Source organism: Phyllobates terribilis, unplaced genomic scaffold, assembly GCF_046119375.1.
Source record: "Phyllobates terribilis strain yellow unplaced genomic scaffold, ASM4611937v1 Scaffold_1275__1_contigs__length_336725, whole genome shotgun sequence".
Classification (NCBI taxonomy): Eukaryota; Metazoa; Chordata; class Amphibia; order Anura; family Dendrobatidae; genus Phyllobates; species Phyllobates terribilis.
This window is the reverse complement of record NW_027364035.1, coordinates 228462-236744: the sequence shown is the minus strand read 5'-3', so window position 1 is coordinate 236744 and position 8283 is coordinate 228462. Positions and strand designations below refer to the sequence as shown.

Below are 8283 nucleotides of genomic sequence, written 5' to 3'. Positions count from 1 at the left end.
GCGGGAGGCAGCACGGCACCACCTATACACAGCGGGAGGCCGCACGGCGCCACCTATACACAGCGGGAGGCGCCACCTATACACAGCGGGAGGCCGCACGGCGCCACCTATACACAGCAGGAGGCCGCACGGCGCCACCTATACACAGCGGGAGGCCGCACGGCGCCACCTATACACAGCGGGAGGCAGCACGGCGCCACCTATACACAGCGGGAGGCCGCATGGCGCCACCTATACACAGCGGGAGGCGCCACCTATACACAGCGGGAGGCCGCACGGCGCCACCTATGCACAGCGGGCGGCGCCACCTATACACAGCGGGAGGCCGCACGGCGCCACCTATACACAGCGGGAGGCCCCACGGCGCCACCTATAAACAGCGGAAGGCCACACGATGCCATCTATACACAGGGGGCCGCACAATGCCATCTATACACAGCGGGAGGCCGCACGGCGCAATATATACACAGCGGGAGGCTGCACGGCGCCATATATACACAGCGGGAGGCTACACGGCGCCCCCCCCCAAGAGACAGCAGTAGGCCGCACGGCGCCATCTATACACAGCGGGAGGCCGCACGGCGCCCCCCCCAGAGACAGCAGGAGGCCGCACAGCGCCATCTATACACAGCGGGAGGCCGCACGGCGCCCCCCCAGAGACAGCAGGAGGCCGCACGGCGCCATCTATACTCAGCAGGAGGCCGCACGCAGTCACGCACACACAAACATATACAGACATATACATACACGCATAAACACATTTGAAATATAAAAATACATATAAACAGACATCACACAATGACATCTGCCTGCACACACACACACATACATACATATACATACACACACACACACTCACCATCCCCCGACTCGGCTCCAGCTCTTTTCCGGTGCAGCACTGCAGGCCGGGTGCGCACTGCGTGACGTCACAGCTAGGAGACACGGCCGCGCACAGGGCTGTGTCTCCTAGCAGTGACGCGGCCGGGCCAGCACAGGGAAGTTAACTGCTGCAGTGCTGGCCCGGCCGAAGAAGAAGCAGCGGCTGTGTGCCGCTGCTGGGGGAGCGATCCTGGGCCCCCCCCCACTGTCTGCCGGTATGTGCCGTGGCGCCGCACATATAATGAGGACAATCTGGCCATAGACACCCCGGAGACCCCTGGAGGTACGGGGCCCCGGGCGGTAGCCCAGATCGTCCTCATTATAATCCGCCTATGCTTATATACATGTAACACTCACTACCCCCTATTCCTGTGTATTGCTGTAATATGTAACCTATACTCGTTATCCATCATTATAAATTAAGAAGATTTTCCACTTTATCCGATATATCCACACTCAATCAGTAGATTAGATGTCTGCTGAAGAGGCAATACACATGAACGTCTCCACATCATCCTCCCCGACTGTATCTATATGTGCCCCGTGACCCCCGATCAAGTGTCTCCATCACGTGCTCGCAGCATCACAGGTCACATAGTTTCCTCGTAGCGTTGGTGCGCGTTGTGTATCACGCCACGCCTCCTCAGCACCCATTGGTTGGTGGAGACATACCTCCATCCTGATTGGCTATAGTTGGCCGTATAACTCTTAGCTCTTTCCGAATGATGCCACCCCCTGACGAAGACAAGAAGCCGAAACATACGTCGGGTGGACGCCATTCAGGAGTGGGATCTGCATCTGCTATAGCGTGAGTACAATGCACATGTGGTCACCTTTTTTAAAAATGCTTAAAGTGGATACAAATACATATCTGTCAACAGCACATATGCCCAAGTCAGTGCACTACTCTCTACAGGATTCACACCGACATCCAAATAATAAGGGACCAGCCCTTGTATATATACATACACAGGTGCATCTCACTAAAATAGAATATCATCAAAAAGTTAATTTATTTCAGTTCTTCAATACAAAAAAGTGAAACTCGTATAGCCATAATCATCAGCATTAACAGAAATAAACAATAACTGTTTGATTATATTCTAATTTAGTGAGAAACACCTGTATTTGTTCACATATGAGATATATAATTTATGTAGATTTATTCTTTGGAGGCACTTGCACTTTATGTAAAGTTTATGATAATTAAACAATCATATGTACAGATATATCTAACTAATGATATGTATATATATTTTTATATACTGGATTAATTTGTGGCTTGATTCTCTGTATTATCCCTTTGCTGTTCTAATCATGATCCATTCCCACTGGTGTTAATTGTAATTCCTGTCTCGACGTCCCCTTTGCGTATAGTTTTTAATTCCCCCCTTTTTCTGCATTTCCTCCTCTTCCACCTGGTTATCAATATAATAATTATGTGCATCACCCACATGCCTGGACTCTTCTGGTCGATGTCTCCTTTCTGCTATACACTAGAGTGGTATACTATGTGCACAGATACATGGAGTGCCATATACTTCTCAGGAGGTGCGCAGCGTCCACCTCCTCACCGCACAGGCCCACAAGCTCCTCTCCGGCAGGAAGAAGATGCATTCAGGCGGCTCCTACCACTGCAGCAGACGGCAGTGCACAAGTATACAGGGTGCAGTGTGGATGTGTCTGCACCACTGGGATGTGCCCGACCTGCATGTATACATATGCCCCTCTGCAGGGCGGACTGGCCGACCGGAGGATCAGGAAAACCCCCGGGTCCCGATGGCCCCGCCCCCTACACCCCTGGGCCCTGTACAGAGAACAGAGCCCCCCCCCCGGTTCGCAGCACTGCCGATATGATTAGTGATGGGCCCTCTGCCTCCTCTGCGCAGCACGACACTGCCGGCGCGTGCGCAGGAGGTCAGTCTCAGGGTGATGACGTCATTGCCCTGGGACTGCTTCCTGTGCGCGCTGTGGAGTATGGACCCTGCGTCGCTCCAGGCAGCGGCTGCAGCTCATCTCGACGCCTGAGTATGAAACGGGGAGGGGGGAGGGAGGAAGGGATAGGGGGGAGGGGTGACTGGGAGGACCCCTGGCCGAGGCTGGCAGTAAATACTACTGGACAATGGGCATGGTTCTCATCATGCCCATTGCCCAGCATGTCCTGCTGCCAGCCTCTGGTTACTGGTACTATGCCCAGCAGCATGTACTACCACCAGGGGCTGGCAGGACATAGTGGGTGGGCATGATAGTACCAAGGAGGCTGGCAGGACATACTAGGCATGAATCATGCCCAGCATGTCCTGCCAGCCACTGTTGGTACCATCATGCATGCCCATTGCCCAGCCACTGGTGGTGTGGTACTATTATGCTAGTACTAACACCAGTGGCTGGCTGGCAGGACATGCCATGTGAGCTTGAATGCTAATACCACAGAGGCTGGCAGTACATACTGGGCAATGGGCATGATAGTACCACCAGTAGACTGACTAGGCGGTCTCCAGGGCTCCGTCTCCCCTTCTCGCTGCTGTTAGGCTGGGTTATCATTGCGTTTATGCTGTGCGTTACAACGCATCCGTTGTAAATCAGCGCAGACGCAATGTACCGTAGACTTGCATAGCAAATATAGGCATGCGTTTGAAAGTATGCATTATTTGCAACGCACAGGAAAACATGGTCGGCGGCTGGAGGCCAGCTGAGCACTTCTCTGACAACTGGGTTCTAGTGTTATTCTGTGCCTGCTCATCTCTGTCAGCAGGCATATTTGTCTAATGGCAAAGATGTAGCTGAGCTGGAGACAGAAGATCCGTGGATTACGTCAGAGCGAGGATTTTGTTTTTAATTAAAGATGGAGTCCCTACATGTGTTTTGTGTTTTATTTTTATTAAAAAATTGTGTTGTGTTTTTTTCTGTTTACTGGAAATTCATGGTGGCCATGTGTAGTTTGGCGTGACGCCATGAATTTCAGGCTTAGTGCCAGCTGATAATACAAAGCCGGTATTAACTCCATTATTACCCAGCGTGCCACCCCCCACCAGGGCCGTTGGAAGAGCCGGATAAAGTGCCTGGAAATGGCGCTACGATGAATGCGCCAATTCCAGGGGTGGCTGCGGGCTGCCGTTTTCAGCGTGGGGGGCCCAGAATGCTTGGGCCCTACCATGCTGAGAATCCCAGCCCCCAGCCCCCCCGATCAAAATATGGCGGGAGCCCACGCATTTTTTTTTTTAATTATTTTTTTAAATAATTAAAAAAAAACATTGGGCTTTCCTGACTTTTGATCGCCAGTCAAGGTAAAACCAGGCAGATAAAGCAGACAGCTACGGGCTGCCACCTCTATCTGCGCTGAGAATCAAAATTTCTGCAGAGCGCTATGTCATTTCTGTTTTATTATTTATTTATTTTCACACTTCTATATATGTGACAGTCCCAACAGCCAATCACAGAGGCTGACACAGAGAATGGGTGTCTGTGACTGGCTGCTTGAGTAACCTGAAAGCAGCCCATACATAGTACCATACTAGAATGTATGGGCTGATTGTACATTACTCAAACAGCCAATCACAGAAGCCCATCCTCTTTGACAGCATCTGCGATTGACTGTTGGGTCTGTCACATATAGAAGTGTGAAAAGAAAATTTTAAAAACAAATTTTTGATTCTCACCGCAGATAAAGCAGACAGCTACGTACTGCCACCCCCAGCTGCCTGGCTTTACCTTGTCTGGCGATCAAAAGACAGAGAAGCCGAATATTTGTTTTAAACTTAACTTTTTTTTTTCCCGCCATATGTTGATCGCCAGCCAGATAAAACCAGGCTGCTGGGGGCTGGGATTCGCAGCATGGTAAGGCCCAAGCGTTCTTGGCCCTCCACGCTGAAAATCGCAGCCCGCAGCCACCCCTGAAAATGGCGCATTCATCATGGCACCATTTCTAGGTGCTTTACCCGGCTCTTCCAGCGGCCCTGGTGGTGAGTGGCACACTGGGTAATAATAGGGTTAGTACCAGGCCATCTTTGCCTTATCAGCTGGTACTAAGCCCGAAATTCATGGTTTCACGCCAAATTAGACATAGCCACCATCAATTTCTAGTAAACAGAAAAAAAAAGACAGAATTTTTTTTTTTATTATTAAAAATAAAACACATTTAGGGACTCCATCTTTAATAAAGAAAAATCCTCACTCCCAACGTAATCCATAGGTCTTCTGTCTTCATCTCTCTTAGATCTTTGCCATCAGACAGATGAGCAGGCACAGAATGACACTGGAGCACTGTTACTGTGTAGTGCAGTGCTATGTTTCTTTTTTTGTCATTTCATGCAGTGTAGAAATCTTGGGAAAAGTGTGGATTGTGCTCTGGAAGTGATCAGTTATAGCTAACTATGTTATTTTCTGCAGAGATAAGTCCTGTATAAAAGATGTGATATATCGGTCTGCAGTTAAAGGACTTCACCTAGAGACATCACTGGTGAGTATGTGTATTACCTATACACACACACACACTGACACTATATACAGAGCTCCTGTGCATAATGTCACTGGTGATCACTATATTACCTGTACACTGACACAATATACAGAGCTCCTGTGCATAATGTCACTGGTGATCACTGTATTACCTGTACACTGACACTATATACAGAGCTCCTGTGTATAATGTCACTGGTGATCCCTGTATTTCCTATACACACACACACTGACACTATATTCAGAGCTGTGCATAATGTCACTGGTGATCCCTGTATTACCTGTACACTGACACCATACACAGAGCTCCTGTGTATAATGTCACTGGTGATCACTATATTACCTGTACACTGACACTATATACAGAGCTCCTGTGTCTAATGTCACTGGTGATCACTATATTACCTGTACACTGACACTATATACAGAGCTCCTGTGCATAATGTCACTGGTGATCACTATATTACCTGTACACTGACACTATATACAGAGCTCCTATGCATAATGTCAGTGGTGATCACTATATTACCTGTGCACTGACACTAAATACAGAGCTCCTGTGTATAATGTCACTGGTGAACACTGTATTACCTGTACACTGACACCAAACACAGAGCTCCTGTGTATAATGTCACTGGTGATCCCTGTATTTCCTGTACACTGACACTATATACAGAGCTCCTATGTATAATGTCACTGGTGATCACTGTATTACCTGTACACTGACACTATATACAGAGCTCCTGTGTATAATGTCACTGGTGAACACTGTATTACCTGTACACTGACACCAAACACAGAGCTCCTGTGTATAATGTCACTGGTGATCCCTGTATTTCCTGTACACTTACACTATATACAGAGCTCCTGTGTATAATGTCACTGATAATCTCTACATTATCTGTACACTAACTCTATATACAGCGCTTTTTTACATTTTCATTATCAGTCACTATCTGGTGCCATTATGTGCCATGGTCATGGCGTGGCGGTATTTGTCCCTTGTATGTGGTATTATTCAGACAGTCACTATTTTGTGGTAATATGTGGTCTTCTCATGGTGTGGCAGTATATATACCTTGTACTTGGTAGTATTTGATCACTTTGTGGTGGTATGTGTTCTGGTCATGGTGTGGCGGTATTTCTCTCTTCTATATGGTATTATTAGTCTAGGTATAGTGGATGGTTGTCAGTCATTTGTTTTTTCGGATATTAAGAATGGAAACATTCTTTATTTGCAATACATATTAAATACTTGAATGTTTAACCTCTCCCTGTGTTGTGACTACTACACAGCAGCAGAGATTTATTGGTTAATAAAGTTGATTCATTTTGAAAGAGTTTGTGGACTTATGTTATTCCTATATACGGTAACTGCATGGTGCTGGTGGGTCCCAAGATTGATTTTTTCCTGGTGGGCCCCAGGTACTCCAGTCCGGCGCTGGTCCCAGACAGTTACCTCCTCATCTGTCCTGCTGCCGGCTGGGAGTCCTGTACAGTGCAGCATGTAGTGTGATGTGAATGCCACACTATGGAGATGCTGCTCCTACTACTGCCAAGTGAGGATCTCACCTCCCCAGTATGGTGCCCTCAGGAGCTCCCACAGGGCATCACAGGCCTTAGTATGAAGCAATTCCACAAGTCTTCTAGTATTGCTTCATACTAAGGCCTGTGATGCCCTGTGAGAGCTCCCTGAGGAGGTGAGAGCCTCACCTCATACGGCCCCATGATCTCTATGTACGATCCCTGACTGGGCCCCATGATCTCTATGTACGATCCCTGACTGGGCCCCATGATCTCTATGTACGCCGCTGACTCGGCCCCATGATCTCTATGTACGCCGCTGACTGGGCCCCATGATCTCTTTGTACGCCGCTTACTGGGCCCCATGATCTCTATGTACTCCGCTGACTGGGCCCCATGATCTCTATGTACGCCGCTGAGGGGGCCCCATGATCTCTATGTACACCCCTAACCTGATTGGCCCCATGATCTCTATGTACGCCGCTGACTGGGCCCCATGATCTCTATGCACGCCGCTGACTGGGCCCCATGATCTCTATGTACACCCATAACCTGATTGGCCCCATGATTTCTGTATACGCCCCTGACTGGGCCACATGATTTCTATGTACGATCCCTGACTGGGCCCCATAATCTCTGATCTCTCATGATGTTTTTTTTTTATTAAAGATGGAGTCCCTAAATGTATTTTGTGTTTTATTTTTACTGTGTAGTGCGGCACTATGTTGCATTTTGTCATTTCATGCAGTGTAGAAATCTTGGGAAAAGTGTGGCTTGTGCTCTGGAAGTGATCAGTTATAGCTAACTATGTTATTTTCTGCAGAGATAAGTCCTGCATAGAAGATGTGATATATCGGTCTGCAGATAAAGAACTTCACCTAGAGACATCACTGGTGAGTATGTGTATTACCTATACACACACACACTGACACTATATACAGAGCTCCTGTGTATAATGTCACTGGTGATCACTATATTACCTGTACACTGACACTATATACAGAGCTCCTGTGTATAATGTCACTGGTGATCACTATATTACCTGTACACAGACACTATATACAGAGCTCCTATGCATAATGTCACTGGTGATCACTATATTACCTGTACACTGACACTATATACAGAGCTCCTGTATATAATGTCACTGGTGAACACTGTATTACCTGTACACTGACACCAAACACAGAGCTCCTGTGTATAATGTCACTGGTGATCCCTGTATTTCCTGTACACTGACACTATATACAGAGCTCCTATGTATAATGTCACTGGTGATCACTGTATTACCTGTACACTGACACTATATACAGAGCTCCTGTGTATAATGTCACTGGTGAACACTATATTACCTGTACACTGACACTATATACAGAGCTCCTGTGTATAATGTCACTGATGATCACTGTATTACCTCTACAC

General features: G+C 47.8%; 1 long non-coding RNA gene across 1 annotated transcript; it reads left to right on the top strand.

The window, feature by feature from the left end:
• Positions 1 to 2819: 2819 nt before the first annotated feature.
• On the top strand, positions 2820 to 7759 carry LOC141244067 (uncharacterized). The gene is made up of 3 exons (XR_012308056.1): positions 2820 to 2907; positions 5269 to 5338; positions 7685 to 7759. It is a non-coding gene; the product is annotated as an uncharacterized lncRNA (long non-coding RNA).
• The last annotated feature ends 524 nt before the right edge of the window (positions 7760 to 8283 follow it).